The following is a 20,699-nucleotide window of genomic DNA, read 5'->3' on the forward strand; positions in this document are numbered from 1 at the left end:
GGCTGTAGAGCCAGGTGCGTCTGGTTACAAGTCCCATGCAGCTTCTAAAATCATGGGGCCAGAAACCTAGTACATATACTCAAAAATGTCTTTAATGAAGGGGTGACTAGAAGGTAACCCTTACAAGTGCACAACAATTCTTTTCAGCCCAGACCCGTCTTGAGACGATCAGTAGGAGGTAAATCAGCTCTTTGTGTGAGGGCAGGCCACAACCTATTGACACAATTGTGAGCCACCTCTCCCTTTCCCAGGATGACTATCAGTAAGCAGATGTATCCCCTGTCACACACAGCCATTCCTGTGTTGTGGCTGTCTACAGAGTATGCACTAAGTGCAGCGGTCACCCAGGGCAGATGTGGATTGAGATAAGATACAAAGCACAGAGTTATAAGCACAGAAAAAGGCCCAGTTTCTGAAAGTGCCCTTTCTAAATTAGTAATATACAATCGAACTGCACCAGTAAGTAGGTTTTATCATTACCATTCCAAACATGACAAAGCTACTTCTTTCAGATCAGGGTTTACCACAAGTGTATAAGGCAATTTCCAATACTAACCTATAAGAGGAGCAGACCTCGCTGTAGTGAATAAATAGTCTGTTTGTCACTACGAGAACATACAAAACATAAAAGTACATTTACTACCATTTGCGTACGCAGCACCCTACCCATAGAGCTACCTAGGGTCCACCTTAGAGGTCACCCAAGCATGACCTATCTGTAATAAAAGGGAAGCTTAAGGCTTGGTGACTAGTTTTAAATTTCAAGTCGAAGTGGCAGTAAACTGCACATACAGGCACTGCAGTGGCAGCACTGAGACAGTTTGAAAGGATACTTCTGAGGGTGGCACAATCAGTGCTGCAGGTCCACCAGTAGCATTTAATTTACAGGCCCTGGATATATTGTATACCACTTTAGAAGGGACTTGCAAGTAAGTCAAATATGCCAAACAGGTGTAAACCAACTACTATGTTTAGAGAGGAGAGGACATGCACTTTAACACTGATAAGCAGTGGTAAAGTGCCCAGAGTCCAAAAGCCAAGAAAGAAGGTCAGTAAAATAGAAAGGCAAAGCATTTGGGGTAACCCTGCAAAAAGCGCCAGGCCTAATGGTTGTGTGACGGAACAATACCACACATGCCTTTACAACGCATGCGACATTACCATACATGCACTTACAACTAAGCTTTTATACCACTCTTATGCCTTTACCATGCATGCCTGTACCACAAAAAGTTTGTTTTAAAGGCATGGTTGATAAAGGCATATGCGAAGTAAAGAGGTAAAAAAAAATATATATATATATAAAAAAAAACAAATCCCTTTCAGGGTTAGAGTGACGCATAAATTATGGAAAAAAGAATAGAGAACTCTGGGTAGTTCCCAAGTTTAGGTGGAGAGCAGCTCTAGTAAGGAGCACTCTGCAACACCAGCGACACTCTAGATTTGCTCACCTCAAATGTCTGTTTATCTAGCAAAGTTTTTAAGCATTGGATCAGCACAGCGCTATCCACGCCGAGCTAGATGGTGACAAAGTCTTTTGCCATTCATACAGCAAAGCTTTTAAGCATAGGTTTGACACAGTGTCAACTTTGCCGGGTTGTAAAATGACAAAAGCCATTTACCACTCCAGGCACAGTATTACAGCTTTGGACTGGTAAAATATCGTCCAAGCCAACCTGGAATGAGTAAAAGCAACCCCTGACACGCGTTTTGCTCTCAGAGCTCATCAGAGAGGTTTAGCTTTGTCCAGACACAAGGGAGCACCCAGTACAAGTCAAAACAAATCCCTTTCAGGGTTAGAGTGACGCATACATTATGCAAAAAAGAATAGAGAACTCTGGGTAGTTCCCAAGTTTAGGTGGGAAGCAGCTCTGGTAAGGAGCACTCTGCAACACCAGCGACACTCCAGATTTGCTCACCTCAAATGTCTGTTTATCTAGCAAAGTTTTTAAGCATTGGATCAGCACAGTGCTATCCACGCCGAGCTAGATAGTGACAAAGTCTTTTGCCATTTATACAGCAAAGTCTTTAAGCATAGGTTTGACACAGTGTCAACTTTGCTGTGTGCTCCTTACTAGAGTTGCTCTCCACCTAAACTTGGGAACTACCCAGAGTTCTCTATTCTTTTTTGCATACATATATCAATCAACACATACATACATATCCACACACACCTTACCACCCAAAGCCCTGTACCCACCCTAAAGCCTAAAAATGCCCTTAACACCCCAAAACCCATAGCCAACGTAAAACCCAAAAATGTCCTTACCACCCCAAATCCCATAGCCACCCTATAACCTAAAAGTGCCCTTACCACCCTAAACCCAAACCACTCCAAAACCCATACCCACCCTAAAACCTAAAAATGCCCTTATCACCCCAAAATCCATACCCACCCTAAAACCTGAAAATGTCCTTACCACGCCAAATCCATACCAACCCTAAAACCAACCTTTCCACCCAATAACCATTGCCCACCCTAAACTCCTCAAAACTATAAATATATAAACACACACTAAAACCACTTACTTACTTTACCACGCACACATCTTTACCATTCATGCCTTTAATTTTTTTTTCAAAAATACTTACCTTTAAGAGCTTTACCGTATACATTTACCATTCATGCCTTTACAACGAAATTAGTTGTAAAGACATGCATGGTAAAGGTATCTTCTTGGTAAACACATATGCATGGTAAAGGCATTGTGGTAAATGCATTGTGTTGTATTTGCTGCGTTGTAAGTGATGTTTCCCGGTAGAACGCAGTTTTTTAGATCATTCATGGACTAGATTTTTCTTGTCCTCATTCTAGTCTAGTTTCTTGCGCATTTTCTAACATCTGCTGTTCTGCCATTTTAGTATATCTTTCATTTGCTGAGTTCAAGAATTTGCCTACCATTCCAAAGAGAATTCACTTTGCATGGCACTACAGCTTATTCTTTGTCAACAACCACATTTATCTTGTAGGCTCAGTGCATCCTTAATGTCACAACAGCCTTAACATTAAATTAGAATGCACAATTAGGTGGTAAATCATGGCGCGCCATGCATAAAACAATATAAACAAGATGAGTTATCAAGGATATGAATTATTAATGGCAAAGTCTGTCAAAAATAATAATAATCCAGGCCAAATTTTTACCACAGCTGGTACAGTGTTGCAAAGATCGCTCCCCTTCCTCAATTCACTAATTCAATTTGTCCATCATCAGGGTTCTCCAATGAGTAGCTTGTGTGCTACTAGTAGCTCTCGGGTGTAGCCCAGCCTACAAAAACTGAAATGTTTATATTTAAAATAAACATGTAGACTTGTCTGATGTGGTCAGTATTAAAATTCTAATAATATTCATAGCTCTGGATGATTTTCAGACAAAGTAGCTTTTAGCACTAAAAGACTTCAAAGTTAGTTGAAAAAGAGAATTATATTTAGAAGCCAGAGACCTCTTGTCAGCATTGGAATAAAATGTATGCCCAACCTAATTAATGATATTTTCAAGTAATCACTGAGGTATTTAAATGACCAGTGATGGGTGCAGTGATCAGTGCAGGAAAGTCTAGGCCGAGTCCATCATTACAATACTTCTCTTTTTCCAATCAGCAACAAAAGGCCTGACACTCTTGGGACACTGTGGTGTGGATGCAGTCTGTCTTGGCTTTCTGTAAAGTTTGCAGACAATTCGCTAGTTTATTAACTTAGCCAGTGTCAAAAAACATTCTTACTGACTGGTTGTACAATGAGTAGAAATACACTGTAAAGGTCTGTTAATGCTGTATTAAATAATGGACTACCATGCTGAAATACATCTAATAATTTGCGTTTTTTCAATAACCGGGTGGTGTACAAGTGTTGTCTAAGCTCATGAAGAAGCTTTTAAAACCAGTTATTGGTTGAAACCCTGAAGAAAAGCAATTTGAAATGTTTTGCTGTCCACGGGATTCTGGTTACAATTCAACTATATTGTAAACGCTTGCACTAGCTCTTCCCTAAGTTCTAAGGGGTACCAGTGGCTTCTCAAGCATGCCCCAATATATACAACTGTATAAAATGCAGCAACGTTAAGACATTATGGACAATATTAAAACCATCTGAAAAGAGGGTGCAGATTTAATTCTGTCCTGTAATGATATTCATGAACTTAGTCCCACCAGACTGAAAACGTGAGTCATGTTGGTTTATTTTTTAGGCATATTTGTAACAGTCATTACCAAAACTTGTTGCATTTACAGGATTAATATTAATATTATGTATTGTAAAGCCAACGTAAGACCATTTAAACTACTCAGATGATGTAATAATTGGATCAATAATACTCCTGCACCCATTCATTTTATATTAGAGTGAGGTCTGTTGGTAGGCGGAGGGGTTGAGGGCAATAGTGGTAGTTGATAGAGACCAAGGGATTATGGGAAAGAGGTTCTCAATGAAAGGCCAAACAAAATACACGCACTAACTAAATATCACCCAATTTCACACAGGATGATTGATGAGTACATTGGTGGTTTGCAGGAGCTCTGTAAATGCTGGCAATCAATCGCACTGAACTTCAGAAGTTTATGCATCAATATAGGCCTTTTACAGAGACAAATGTAGTATCTAGCTTTTGTCCCCTGAGTGACACTTTGTAGGAGTGAGTCGGTGAGTGAGGAAAAAGTAAGTGAAAGAGTGACTGCAAAAAGGTGAGTATGTTGATTTGAATATGAGTGTGAGGGAGTGTGAGCAATAATGAGTGAGTTGCAGTCTGAGTGAGAACGAATGAGTGCAAATGAATGAGTGTGAATGAGTCATCACAAGTGACAATGTAGTCTTATGCCTGCGAGTGTTCCCTCGTCCCTGGCATACCAAAGGCAGTTCTTGCCTTAAAGAGGCACTCGCTGCAAAGCTCTGGCGTCCTGGAGGCAGTTCTTCATGCAAGTCACCTGTGACAAAATGCTAGCAAATGAGGGCCACTAGAAGTTATACTTGGTATAATCGGGACAACCATGACAAAATGCTGGTGCTGGCATGCTGGAAGAAATTCTTAAATTAGGGCACTTGTGGTAAAGGCTGGGAATGGCACATTAGAGGTAATTTGTGGCACAAGGGAGAACTACTGTGGTATAGAGCAGGGGGCAGTCATGACAAAATGTTTCATTTTTGACGGAAGGGTCACCCATGTTATATAGATGGCACTAAGAATATACGTAGGAACAACGTATGCTGGAACCACACATGCCTGAACAACGCGGTCAGAACAACGACTGCGTTGTTACCACTAATGCTTTTATCACGAATGTCTTCGCGACAATTTATTTTTCGTTGTAAAGTTATTCCTGGTAAAGGCATGGTAAAGGCATGCGTGGAATGGCATGCATGGTTCCAGCATGCGACACCCCTGACACCTACCCCGCACCTAAAACTACCCTTACCCCCACCCCCTAAAACCTAAAACTACCTAAACTCCCCACCCCTGCCCCTAAAACTTACCCAACCCCCCCATTCCCACCGTTAAAACCTAAAATGACCTGGACTCCTCCACTTCCGACCCTCCACCCCGCCCCTAAAACCCAAAACTACCGACCCCCACCCCGCCCCTAAAACCCAAAACTACCGACCCCCACCCCGCCCCTAAACCCAAAACTACCGACCCCCACCCCGCCCCTAAAACCCAAAACTACCGACCCCCACCCCGCCCCTAAAACTACCCTGACCCCCCACCCCTAAAACTACCCAAACCCCCCACCCCTGCCCCTAAAACTACCCAATCCCCCACCCTGCCCCTAAAACTACTGCATCCTCCCGACCCTGCCCCTAAAACTACTGCATCCTCCCCGCCCCTAAAACTACCCCAACCCCTCCACCCCACCCCTAAAAACTAAAATTACCCGACACCCCCACCCGAAGACTTTCTTGACCCCCCCCCCATCGCCACTATTAAAACCTAAAGTTACCTTGACCCTCCATCCTGCCCCTAAAACCTGAAACTTCCCCGACCCCCACCCCTGAAAACTAAAATTAGCCCACCCCGCCCCTAAAACTACACCCAAACCCTACCCCATCCCCACTTACCTGACCGCATCCTCTCCGATCCAGAGTCTGCTTTTCTCTGCCTTAACCACACGTTGTTCGGGACATGCGTGATTAAGGCAGAGGAAAACAGGGTCATTGCTCAGGAAAGCATTGTTTGTTGTTTCGGGATCGTGGTTTAAGCTGCTTCAACGGCAAAATTCTGAGAGGGGCATATTGCATGTAATTTTTGGACTGAAAGGGCACCAACGGCATATGGTAAGCACCCATGTCAATATGCTGGAGCTGACACATGGAGGTCGCTTTTGACATATGAGGGTATCTTTAGCACATTCTGAGAGAAATGGGGACAACTCTAGGGGAGCTTTCAGTTAAGTTCGTCTGGTACACTGTGAAAGACGAATATTTAATGTAGTGCTTTTTAAGAGCGTGTGCGTTTTCACTACATGTGTGAAAACTGCATGATGATTCACTACCTGGTCCCATTTTCTTGGGGGGAAAACCCACTTGGTACCCTCCCTAGAACATGTCAGGCTCACTCACTACAACTCAGGTCAAGTAATATAGTCCACCACTTTCAAAAATCACCAGCCACCACAAGAACAAACTGTGAACGGTCTCTTGATGAGCACCTAACTTTCTGCAGCATCGACTGGGACATTACAGTTAGGGTATATAACATGTAATTAATTCAAAGTGTTGTGTGCACTTCTCTGGTTAAATAAAAAGCGTAACAAAAAACTAAATATTCAAACAAGTTGCCATTTTTCATTGTTATGAATACATGAAAAATAAAGGTTCTGAGTAAAACCCTCACCTCTGTTCTTCACACGAGTGAGAACCTTGAAAATTATTGCAAATCAAAATAATTTAACAATAAGGAATTATTTAGGCCTGTGCTTCCCATACTAAGTACCACAGTCACGTTTTAGTACGACAAATCTTTATTACTCACCAAGCTTAAATGCACATGAGACAGGCATTTTTTTATGTAACTAAAGCACAGTGTGGTAGATATTTTACAGACAGTGTATTTTCCATGGAAATTGTCAATTTGTATAGAACTACAGTTTTACTGATAAAAGTACACTGCACACAAATGACAATGTGTGGAAATCGGGTTTAGCAAATATTTATAATATGTGCTTTATCAAGTAAAGTAGCTTGATTTGTTCCGATCCTATTAAGCCACACTTCAGAATGACAAAATGTTCTTCATTTTCACTTTCCTAACTGCTGAATGTGTAAAGTTAATTTACAAGTATTTACATTTTGTTGTGTTGCAAAGAGACAAGATCCTGCAGAAGCTGTTACCAAACTATGGGCCGCGGACGCCCAGGGATCTGTGACACATTCCCAGGGGATCAGCAGGCACCTCGAGGCCTTGGCCGGCAGGAAGGCACTTCTCCAGCTGAGGCCTCTCGAAAGAAACATGCAAGTGTTTTTGTATTTGTTACTTAATTTGTGCAGCCGTTTTAAAAGCACTGCAAAGTTTCTTGTATATCCAGCAATTTGTGGGCAAAAAAAAATGTGTCAAGATAGCTCTGGTGATTAACGTACCTGCAAGATAGAGAGATGGGAGGATTGTCTAATGACAGTTTTGTCTCATCTAAGGTAGCGCAGATGGTTAATATGTCTGCTGCAAAGAACGTATGCCATGCATATCAAAAAAACAGTATCTGTGCATAGCACAGTGGGTTACGGAGTTTGTTAGAGATTCTTTTGTTACTGTGCAGTTCATAAGTTAAAATCATAATTTAGTACATTGAGCTATGAACCGCCATCAAAGAGCTGCATGCAAACTGCATGGCGCAAGTTAGAAAGTTATGTTTTCTCAGTCTTTCATTATCCTGATGCTGCTCTTTTAAAAAAAAAAATGTAAAGAGTAGTGAGTCGGGGACCACTACAAAAGTCTGTTGTCTAGACAGCCGGTGCTGACACGTTCCATTAGGTCTCTTGGAAGATATGCCGCATATAGATGTTCAATTATCCCTCCATCTGTAAGAGAGTTAATCCTTAAAGAAAGAGGTAGAGTACTGAGCGTCGGGTAAATAACACCAGATACTGGACAAAAATAAAGACAAACATAGGCAGGTTTCAGAAAAAAAGTGCGTGAAGGCAGCAGACTCCTTACTTCCCCTGCCCCGCCCCTAACCTGCACATAATCAATTGTTTTTATATAGGTTCCGATACAGCTGTTTCCACTATTTGTACTCAATGTAAGTAACTCAGAGTATTACCAGAACCCAGTTTAATACTACTCACTTTACTGAACTCGGAACAATGAAGGCTAAATAGGCCTGGATGAAGATTCATGCTAGAGTTCCATGTCATGCGAGATGTCAACGGCAAGCATCTAACTCACCAAGCCATAATAGAATAAGACTATCTAAAATGTTGTGTATGTATTGCCTCAGAACTCTGTCACTTTATAAAGAAACTCTTCCTATGTCTTTGTGCATCTGTATGGCCACAGAAGCTCCCAGAGACTTAATTATGATGAAGACTTGGGGGGTGCTTTATCCCAGAAAAAGCACTTGTGACTGTGATATTAAATAACAAACATCAATGCTACTGATTAAGATGATGGATGAGTTCAAAAGTAAAAATTAGTCCAGAAAAAAATGGGTGAAAATATAGGCGTCTATAATTTTGGTCTCTGGTTGTATTTTATTTCACATTTATATCAATAGTTATTTTCGCTTTAACAATTATGTTGCAATGTGGGCTTCCCACATTTTCTTAAAATATAATGCCCACTCATCTTGGGTTCCCTTGAGGGTTTAAGCGCTATCCCGGTAGGCATTGCATATCTGAAAATAAAAACCATTGTAGTTCAAGCCCACAGTTCGTCTTAAACCCGCATGGATAACAAGAGCAGGGTATTGGCAGCTCAAACATTACCATAGTTTTGCTTTCTGTAAACAATATACATTACTAGAGCCGCCATCATGTGCCAGAACTCTTAAGGCTTTCCTTGTAGAGTATTAAGCCTTTTGTCTTTTAACTCTTGTCCTAGAGCTTTAGCTATCTCGAAAGCCCCATATAAAAATAAAATTATATATATATATATATATATATATATATATATATACACATACATATATATATATATATATACACATACATATACATACATATATATATTATTTTTTCCACAAAAGTCTTTGGCCTTTGAATCAGCGTTCATTATCCTCTGTTCATCGGTCATTTACGTTCTTCCACCACAGCATGGTGCCACGGGTCAGTCCACTCCAGCCACTTCTCCCTTCCACTGAGTGGTAGCATTGTGCCCGATTGTATGTTTCTCTTCAACCAAAAGCAAGTGCACCTCACTGCCGGGGTGGTGGGCCAATACAGTAGTTTCCAAATCCCTTTTAATCCTTTATTCTTTTATCATTCTCGTGTTTAAATTATGTCTTCAGGTTACAGTCATTCTAAGCCAGTAGTACCTATTCTTTGTACGAATAAGGATCATATTTCTGTGATGTGCATTAAAATAAAATGGTTCTATACCCGTTCTAAGGATACCTGCCTTCATGGGAGCACTGTTAGTGTTCTATTAACTTATTGGAGAAGATATATTTTTAATTAAACATTTTAATTGCACACAAATCCATTGTGTTTGGGTGGTCACATTTATTATTGCTAATTGAACTACATATGTCAATGAGAGGACACCCTGTTTCTGCAGCTGATAATGGTGGTAGGGGCATGCTAGGTTAAGACCTAAAGTGTTGGAGTCCATCTAAATTTGATGACAACACTATATCTCTCATTGACATGAGTGATGTTTCGCAGTGCTTGCCTAATAAAAGAAAACGTCAGCCCTCATGCAAGTAGTCCCAGAACAAGAACATTGTGTAGGTCAACTGCAGGCAGCAGCTGCTTTCTTAGGCATACCCTTCGATACCCTGGCCTCAAGGTCATGAAGATAGCAGCTTTTTACACAGTAAGTGGAGTTTTAGGGGCCCTGTCTACTTTCTGTAGTTTGAACTCCTTACCCAAGGCCCTCAGCAGCAAACCAGAGACTTGACAAGCTTACGGTGGAACAATGGGACTGCCATGCGAGGTCATCGAGAGTCAAAGGATGTTTGAGGTCACATCTGTTACCATTTCTAATTTGGTGACTCGGCATCTATGCCCATATGACGCTAAGTTGGGGGTTCCTCATTGGGGCAAGCATCTAGGCTTGCTCTTATGTAACAAACACATAACAAGATTATTATCAAAACAATCAGGAACATATTTTTTTCCTTCTTTTATAGTCTGATTTGACAGCAGAGCTGTCACCAGGCAATTATGTGAGCATCGCTGGTTGCTTTGGCTCCACCCACTTTTCGAAGCCAGGAGTATGCGTTTTGATTGGGTACTTACACAAACAACTTCTTGGCCTTGACACAGCTGTGATCGTTTTGTTTGTTTATCCTATCCAGCTGACTAAGCTTGAACTTTCAAGGCCATACACATGACGTGGGAATGCTATTAACGTGTCTTAGATAACTAGATCATTTATATGTTTTTTCTGTGGCAGCAGTACAGATGGAGAAAGCAGTCATCCACCTACATGGATGTTTAGGTAAGGCTTGACAGTGCAACTGACCGACCTTTTAACATACAACAATAATATTATTAACATATCTATTACCATAATATCACAGTGCTGTTTACTTGTGATGCATCACATCCCCATAAAACGATCCTTTAAAGCCAGACCTATTGGCATTGCCAACACTTGTTACACTTTATGTGTAAAATAGTCTGTGATTGGTCTGTAAATCCTAAGCAGCAGCATGGAGATAAGCGATCTGCTTCTTTTATTCACAAATAAATGGAGACCAAACAAAATTTCACAGTCTTTATTTGTTTGAAAAACAAGGTAAATTAAAAAACCTGGGAATCTTATTTAGCATACAAGCTTCACAGTACTCACTGTGTTTGCAATTAACTGGTCAGTCCTAATTAAAAGGACATCAACAGGGGCTAAAACAAAAGACGAGCAATGGCAAAGTCAATAGGTCTCGCCTTGTAGCCCTATCAGATATGGCAATGCTTTTAGCTGATGCTATGCAGCATCAGTATAAAAATAAATTAAATATAAAAAAAAGAAAAACAAAACTGTGCAACATGCGCGCCCTTACAGAATGACCGAAGCCTTTTTAATCGACCGATTGATGGTGGTGCAGAACTTAGTTTGGTCTGTGTGTTAAAGCATTTTTTCTTGTAGCAGAGGGCCCAGCAGAAAATGCCAGTCGTTGGGCACTCAAAAAAAGCAACAGAAAATGTCAGTGATTGACACAAACTCCCAGAGGGCTTGGTAAAACAAAAAAGTAGTTGCCTAAAGTGAGCTGTGGAAGGATACAAGTCAGCAAGTCAAAACAATGGTAAAGAGGGTGCGCTCCAGGAGAGGGACAACGCAAGTAACTAAGTTGGAGGACAACATCACCAGAAAAGACATTTTGCTGGGAGGCAACTAAGAACGCCTATTTTTCCCTGCATCCCTTCTTCAGTCCCCTTCCTCGGGAGCTTGTACACGTGGGGACACTGCATCAAGTGTTTTACGGAGGATGCGTGTGCAACAAGAGTTAACTCCCAGCACTGGATGTTCTGTTGGAGGCTAGGCTTCAATGCACCGTTAAGAGTTGTCATTATGAGCATTACCTGTGAATGCATTGCATATTCTTACACTGTAAAACTGAATAGTGCTGTACACCACTGCTAGAGTGTGAGTTTATAGCGTGGTATCGGTGGTGAGGGTTGGATATCATGCATGAGGTTCAGAGGGGTGCTCCAACCAGGTCGAGGACAACTTGTAGCTATGTCCAAGCAGGAAGTAAGGAAGATGGTTACAAGGTAGATAGACCCACTCTTGTGGATGCGAGCCAACCTCCTTCTGCCAGACCTATGACCAAGTACTGACCCTGATGTCACAGCACAACTGATAAATCCGGTGCCCTCTGACATCCCAAAACTGATATCAGCTGGGTGGTGACTACAGTGCTCACTCGATATCAGCTTTTACCTGTAATTAACATATCAAATACTCTCCACCACTCAGGTATTCTAAAAATACTCGCTTTGGTACGAGCTTGTACAATCTATAATTTTGAAAAACCAAATTAAATATTTTAAGATTACAAGTTATAATTCATTGTCACTCTCTCTACTTAGGGGAAATAGTTGTGATATATTGGCCACTCCTATCGGTTCATAATTGTGAGGATTCACTGTGAGCTTCCGTGTTATGATCAAGTGTTCCAGGAAGAATTTTTTTAAAACGGCTGTCCACTAAGATGGTTATGTTATGTTATTTTTATTTGTACCGCGCACAGCTGCCCCAGCAAAGGGGCGTCCCGGCGCTTTGAGAAGGTAAACACAACACAGCACTAAAAGCGGGCAAAAGAAGACAAAACACAACAGATAAGCTTAAACAAATAAAAAGGTCTTAATAGCCCGCCTAAACTGAAGGAGGTCATCAATGGCCCGGATTTGTGGAGGAAGAGAATTCCACCAACTCGCTGCCAGGACTCGAAAGGAGCGGCCCCCAATTCTGCTCAGCTTAAAGCGCGGAACCACTGCTAAGTTCTGGCCTAACGATCTAAGAGTACGAGAGGGAACATAAGGAATCAGCAATTTCTCCATGATTTGCGGGGAAGTACCCTTTAAGATTTTAAATGCAAAACAGAGAACCTTAAATCTAATCCTCTGCTGCACAGGGAGCCAGTGGAGAGAGCGCAGAGTATTGGACACCGAACATCGCCTGGGGAGACCAGTCACCAGTCGGGCCGCAGCGTTTTGAACCCGCTGGAGCCGCTGAAATTCTGACTGGTTTATCCCCGCCAGTAGGGAGTTGGCATAGTCCAACCTAGACAGCACTGATGCTTGAACCACCAGCTGTCTTGTAGGTGCATCAAAGAATTTGAGGATAGGTCGAAGTCCTCTGATGATGCCATAGCAAGAAGCTGCCACCTTCTTGGTATGACAGATGAAACTCAGAGAAGAATCAAACCATACCCCCAAGTTTTTTATCTCTGCCGCTGGGAGGGGAGTCACACCCAACTCCGAAGGCCACCATTTATCATCCCACAAAACCACCTGTTTACCAACCACCATAATCTCTGTCTTTTTGGTGTTTAACTGGAGACAGTTGGATTTCATCCAGTTAGCCACTTCCCGCAGACCATCACAAAACCTGGGAGCCTCCAGGTCTGAGTCCCCACTCAGTGTGACCGCCAGCTGCGTATCATCTGCGTAGGATACCATGGTTAGGCCCCACCGCTTGACGACCGCAGCCAACGGTCTCACATACAGATTGAAAAGGGTGGGACTCAGTGAAGACCCCTGTGGGACTCCCTGGTCTAACGGGTAGAGTGACGACTTACCGGGCGGGATCGCCACCTGGAATGACCTATCCATAAGGAAGGAACGAAACCAGTGCAAGGCGGAGCCAGAAACGCCCACCTCCTCAAGACGCCGAATCAGAATTCCGTGCGAGACCGTGTCGAAGGCGGCACTAAGATCTAATAACAACAGTGCCGCCGTCCGACCGGAATCCATCACGGAGCGCAGATGCTCGACCATCGAGAGGAGGGCCGTCTCCGTACTATGACCCGCGCGGAACCCGTTCTGGGTAGGATCAAGAATGTTAAACCTACCAAGGTGGTCTGTAAGAGTGGCATTCACATGGGCCTCTGCTATTTTCGTGGCCCAAGGAAGAAGGGAGATAGGGCGGTAGCTTTCAGGTTTAAGGGGGTCAAGGGTCGCCTTCTTCAGAATTGGCGTAACTACTGCCTGCTTCCATCTAACGGGAACCACTCCAGAAGAAAGAGACAGGTTGATCAAGGACAGTACCGGGGAGCGGCAAACCGGTGCCAGAGTCTTAAGTTGGGCCGGTTTCAACGGGTCAGCCGGAGAGCCAGACTTAATTTTGGCGCTGAGATAGTCAAACATCTCCAGAGATAAGGGGGGTAAGATGGAAAGACATTCCCCCTCACCTAAGGTGCGACCAACCTGCTCTAGCATCAGGGATCCCGTTGGGAAAGTGCGATAGATGGCTTGCACTTTTTCATGAAAGAAAGAGGCCAAACCCTCACAATGTGAATCCGAGCATATTTCCCCTGCAATTACTCTCTTCGCCATCAGGTCCTTTAATACTTTAAAAATAAGTTTTGATGGATTGGTAGAATTCTGAAACTGTTGAGCATAAAAGGAGGCACGAGTTTGACACACTGCCCTGTGATAAATCTTGATTTTAGCAAGATAACATATTTTCAGATCAGAGTCATATGACTTCCTCCATAATCTTTCGGCCTGTCTACAGACCCTCTTAAGAGATGCCAAGGAAGTGTCATACCAAGAGCTCGGCTCCTTCCGGTGACACTTAGACCAACACATAGGAATCAGAGAATCAAGGGCACCAGAAATCCACTCACAGAAGGAGTCGTATCCACAATCGACCTCGGTGAGCGGACCTAAAGGAGCCTTCTCGAGCTGATGATAAAAATCCTCCAGACTTAATTTGTTCCAGTGTCGTTTAAGAACAAATCTATCCTGAGATACAAAAGGAGAGTCAGACAGAGAGCATGCCATTTTCACCAGCATGTGGTCTGTCCAGACCAACTGAGAGGAACCAAGAACTCTGAGACCTTCTAAATTTGTGAAGAACGGGTCAAGAATATGACCACCTTTATGTGTGGGGAAGGTAATCATCTGCGAGAGCTGTAAAGCCTCAAGATCCGCCAAAAAACTCCTAATAGTAGGTAAGGAAGGACAGTCCAAATGGAGATTAAGATCTCCCACAACTTTAAAATTTGCGCATCCTAGTGCCTCTATGCTAATATACTCAGGAAGAGTAGCCCTAAAAACAGAATCACAGCCCGGAAACCGGTAAATTAATAACCCAGAGAAGGTAAACTGATGACTAAATGCTATTTTAAATAGGGCACCCTCACACCCCAAAAGTTCAGCGGCTTTCCACTGACAGGGATAACACCGTTTGGTGACCATCGCAATACCTCCACCTCTAGTCGTACGATTTAAAGTAAAAATAGCATATTCTGGGGGAATATGTGGCGCCCTAAAGCCGCAATTAGTGCAAATAACATCTCAGGTTTTCTCTCCCAGCTAAAAATAAGCTAATGTAGAAATCGATGTGCAAACAGAATGTACAGAGCTAGGTACATATTTTGTAATCATTGGATGAGATGCCAAAGATGATACCCACAGCAACAGAAGAATGACCGTGCATGGAGCTCCAAGCCTCATGGCCGGACCCATCAACTTCTGCAAATAATGAGCCATATACAGCAATATTATAGTCTACTGTACACAAAATGCTTGAAATAACCGAAATTTGGTCAGCAATGCAATTAGAAGGATTTGAAGCTATCAAAATGTCAGTTGTTTTGATAAATTTATATAAACGACACCCTCATTACTTTTTTTTTTTACTTAATGTATGACAACCAAGAACAGGGACGGTTATTAAGAGTAGCCCAGTACTGTAGGGGGTGGCGGGCTTCAGTCTTCTGTCTGCACGAATTTGGGACCTGGTTCCAATCCCAGCTCTGCGACTTGACAAACTTTGTGCAAACTGATTGGCTCAATTTCCCGATGCCTAAAATTGTAAATAGGTGTAAATCACAGATTCGAGAAAGTGAATGCAATTGTGAGAGGCAAACGTGACTCTAAAATTCCTTTGCTCCACAGCTCGTTTGTGCTATGTAAATATTAATAAATACAGCTTCTGGTTCTTCCAACTTTGTTTCTGTGATATTTGGAAGAGTGTTTCACAATCTTGAAGAGGATTCGAGGCACACTAAGAACAGAATGTAGCACTGTTTGTGTCGCTCTGAAGTCCAAGTAGCCCAACTCATTGGGCTCAATGAAGATGATTGGACCACACTCTGCAGTTCGGTGAACAATGGACCGGCGTTGACCCATGGCTCCCATCGTAGAAGTTAACATCCACTTTGTTAATGCAAATACAAATATAAATAATGTGTGCTGGAGAAATTTAGAGACCTTGTCTGTATCTAGGAAACACCCAATTGTGAGAAATTACCAAACTGATGATTACTAAAGAGGTCAGGGTGTTATTGGTGTTTCCGTGAAGCACAACCACATTAAGCTCAAAATGACAAGGGGGGTGGAAGCAGTGTCCTTTTTGACAAAGTGGAATTATGTCCAACGTTAAATGAACATACATTGTTGCGGGGGGCATCAGTGGGACATTGGGAAATGGTTTACTAGCCATCAAAATTGAGCCAGAGGGCCAACCAGTGCTTAATGTGTAAATAATAAAGTGATGGCCGAAACGTTTTTGTTTGGAGTGTGCCGTCAAATGTGGGGGTTTCTGAATACAGAGGGGCCTGATTACGACTTTGGCGGCGGGGATTACTTTGTCCCAAATGGGACTGATATCCCAACCACCGTATTACAACTTCCATTATATCCTACAGAACTTGTAACACGGCGGATGGGATATCGGTCACATTTGGGATGAAGTAATCCCCCGCCAAAGTCGTAATCAGGCCCAAAGTGTCACAAAGGGGTTTCTGGACCACAACTGTGGTGGTTGTGGTAGTTTCCCACTGGTGTTCTGTGGTCAGACAAACTATGGCACCACACGCTGGGCTTTCTGAACCCAACACTGAATAATGAGGGCAAACAGTCAAATATTTCTAAGGAAGGTAGTGTAGGGGGCAAGAGTCCAGGACACAAAAGTCAACCAACAGATAAACGCATTGCCCAGTCTAGTGCTCATCATAAAAAGAAAGTACTTTATTATCACAGCAAAATGCAATGCTACAGAATTTATTGGAGTTCAAATGCAAGACTACAATTTCTGATATCATACCTAGTAATGCAGAGTCCAACCACTATGGTGCTCTGTCCCCCTTCAAGGAGTTGGTATAGTATCAACATCTTTTCAATTCCACTCAGAGTTCATTAGATTCCCATTCACCTGGAGCAGTTGGCACACAAATTAAAGGGATAGTTGGTCAGTGGTTCTTAACCTCTGCTCCGTGGACCCATCGGAGTCCGTAAAGCCAACTCAGAAGGTCCAAGACTGCTAAGAAAATTAAATAATAACTTAACAGAGTGTGTATAAATATAAATAAAAAACAAACATACAACTGACATTTTTAGAGTGTTCTGTAAAGGTGAAAGAATTTGAAATTGAAGGCTAAAAATTGTTAGGAACCTCAGATGGATTTATGAGCGCTGTGCAAGTGCATCCCACAGAATACAGCAGGGACAATGAATGGCTTCAACTGAATTCAGAAGAGCTCCAACCTTCCCATTAAATTTAACATTTTGATTTTTTTCTATTGGTTTTTAAATTTAATAAACTATTTAATCATTTTTGTATTTGTTTGATTAATGCCTGTTTCTGTATTTTTTTTGTATTTATTTGCGATTTAACTCATTGAAAATGGTTAGGTAGGATTTACAGCTTCCATTAATAACTCGGTGCAGGACTTCTGGATCCAATAGTACAGTGGGATTCCCCAGATTTGAGTCATTAAGTGAGGGTCCACAGAAGATAAAAAGTTAAGAACCACTGGTTTAGGCAGCAGACATTGTTCCAGCTGCAGGCCAAGGTCTGTAAACCTTCTTTAGTCTTTAGTGTGCGGTGCCATTGCCTGCTCACAGTCCTGGTGGGCTGGCACTGTTGGGCACTCCTTGGGCTGGTATACTATGTGGCATCTCCGCTGACCCGGGATCTCAATGCAGTTTCAGTACGGACTGGAGCCACGATGAAGGACCACTATAGCAGAACTGTCCATGTGTCAATTCAGGCAGATGGGGCCTCTAGGATAAAATCTGACAACGTGCAGTTGTGGCTACACGAGGTTTGTGCTTTTTTACGGGCAAATTCAGCCTCCAGACTCATGCTTCGACAGCCATGAGAGTTCCTCCTCAGGATTCTCCGGGTGACAGAAGCACCAAGCCTTTGTAACCCCAACAGTAGGAGATGTATTCTTGGGCAAATTTCTGTAGTGGTCTACTGGTGGGTGTTATGGGAGGAGAGATGAGATAGGAGACTCCTCACAACACAGGCCAGCTCTGGCTTTGCTCCTTGTGACAGAAAGCCAATACTGAGTCCTCCATGTCAGGAGTACACTTAGTTTCTCCTCCTGGTCAGTCTCTCCCTTTGCAGGGCCGGGTCCTTTTCCCCCCCTTCTGAGGAGGCAGTCTTACAGGTGCTAGACAGACCCTCAGGTTTTCTAGCAAGTTGTCCAGATTTCAGTTGATTTGCCCTTCAGCTCTGGCAGGCTGGTTGTCATGCAGACATCAAACAAGCTCATGTAGCAGCTGTTCGAGTACTCTACATAGCACTCCCTTCTTTGGTCATGAAGAACTTAGGACTGGGACAAAGTAGGATGGACTGGCTAACACTTTTATTCACACTTCCCGGACAGAGGATGTGGATCCAATGTCTAAGGTTGAACCTGTTGGGTGGTCATGTTTTGAATGTCATTTTCTCTCTATTCCTCAGACTCAGCCTTTTTTCTCTCGGAGCAGGTACTATAAAGCTGCCTCCAAATAGGAGGATCCAAAATATCGGCATATTGAAGTGTCGGATCTCTGCACCTCACTGTCATCAGTGACACCCAAAAGGGCAGACGAGACCTATAAACGACTCCACCTTCAACAACTAAAAGAGCAGTTCCTCCTCTCATCCCTACCATCTATGAAAGGTCAGTGCTCAAGAAGAACTAGTCATCAACCTTTTGCTAACAAGGTCTTCAATGGACTAAGGCGAGGCCTGTCCCTTCAGCCACAGGAATGCAGACAATACACTTCCACTGTCTAGGGAAAACTATCCTCATCCTCCCTTTTGTGCCAACCCAAAGACATCCAAAATGGATCCTGTTGCTACCAGTACTGGGACTCATGCCACACAGACTCCTACAACCATGAATGTGCTATAAAGGTTATGCACATATATGCACTTGACACACATGGAATGGCAGCGCGAGATTCACACGGAACGTTATACGAAAGCAGCCTGTAGGCTCATAGCTCCTTGAGCAAAAGGTCTGGTCACACTTTGTTTACAAAACAGAGGTACAGCCACCCCTTTATGTGTGAACTCAGGGCATAGACAGGAGTCCAATGACCACTATGAGGGCATGCCTGGTGCAATCCTTCATGTCACAGAACAGGCCACAGACCTTGCATTGCCTGGGACAGGCCTTAGAATCTGGACACAAGCTAGATTAACATGATGCCAGGGCAAAAATGAAAGTTGGGAAACTAGTTTCAAAAGCGATAACGGCAGTGCTACATGCCCGTTTACCATGCAGGGGACATTTTCTTCCCAACACCAAGACTGCCTAGCATTAAATGTTACCAAATAGCGGTAGAAAAAAACTATCATACATACACTTAAGGTTTCTTTTTCTCAGCCTTGCGGGGTATTTCTCATCCATTTCTCTTTGTTTCTACCTTTTCAGCTGGTTTCTTGCGCTGGGTCAAAGTCTAATTATGGAACGTATGCCCTGGTGTCCACCCCCTGCACAAATAAAGCAATTGGGACATCCGGCATCTGTTTGCAGTCTTTAAGCAGACATCTAAGACTGGAAGAACATTGGACAGTAAAAATGAATTCAAATATCACTGAAGGAGAGTAAAGCATTATCATTGTAGAATCTGGTGCAAAATAAACACTAATTATATGGAGCCAAGTAGAACTGCCGGATATGAAGAATTGCCTATAAAGAAAGTATTTGAAAACAATTGCGCCAGGACTGTAAATGAAAATATTCTGACACAAGTATTATGATGGACTACAGCTGCTGTAAAATAAGCAAGTGTGCGGGCAGTAGAGCCTGGAAAACAATAGGAAAGTATCACCTAAAACAACAAGCATTTGCAATGCACTAGGGTCTCGAATTAGTCGGAGTTACAGCTGGTCACAGTTGTAAACTCCCGACCGGATTTTTCCTGCATTAAAAGAAAAAAAAAAAAAAAAAAGTATGATCGCGCTGTACAGTTCACACAGAGTGCAATTATGAACGTAACCAGCAAAAGTGCAATTACCAAAGCGCTGGACTTCTGCCCAGCGAGATCCCGCTCCGAAAACAGAGAAAAAGTAGTCCACAACACCAGCGAGCCTCGCATGTTTTCCGTACTTGGTCGCTGCGCTCGAGGAGGGCTAACCACGGAAAAGCCATGACGTATGCGTGCCTTCCACTAATAATAAAAGAAGCGGATTCTAACAGGGAAGCCAACTTGCCAATGAAAAACACTGACGTGACGTCGACTGGGCTCCGAGCCCTTTTCTAATACCTAAAGCGTCTCGCTAGCGATACGCATGCGCGAGCGCATGCGACGCAGGCTCGACCCTAAAAAAGCTGCAACATTCAGAATTATGGCGTGGAAAAAAATTAACATGAAGCTGCACTTCAAGAAAAGCTAATATTATGAAGGAGAATAAAGTAATTATTAGTAGAACTAACTTAAAAAAACACTTTAGTACTTAGACAAGTATTACAACGGAGTTTAGAAAAAGGAAAACAAGCAATACCAGCTGGAGTGAAAGAATACTAGGAGCAGTAAGAATAAAATAAGCAATTAGTACCATTCCGGGGGAGGGGGGAAAATAAATAATTATAACTGTGAATGAAGTGCCCAAGTGACTGCTGCAACGCCGATCTGCCTTCTTGCCTGAAATCCTTCC

The 20,699-nt window shown here is 42.7% G+C and overlaps 1 protein-coding gene across 3 annotated transcripts in view; it reads right to left on the reverse strand.

Moving 5' to 3' along the window:
• GPR160 (G protein-coupled receptor 160) overlaps nucleotides 1-20,699 on the reverse strand; it is a 194,179-nt gene that overhangs the window by 149,802 nt on the left and 23,678 nt on the right. The window lies entirely within an intron of this gene.

This window comes from Pleurodeles waltl, chromosome 11 (genome assembly GCF_031143425.1).
Source record: "Pleurodeles waltl isolate 20211129_DDA chromosome 11, aPleWal1.hap1.20221129, whole genome shotgun sequence".
NCBI lineage: Eukaryota > Metazoa > Chordata > Amphibia > Caudata > Salamandridae > Pleurodeles > Pleurodeles waltl.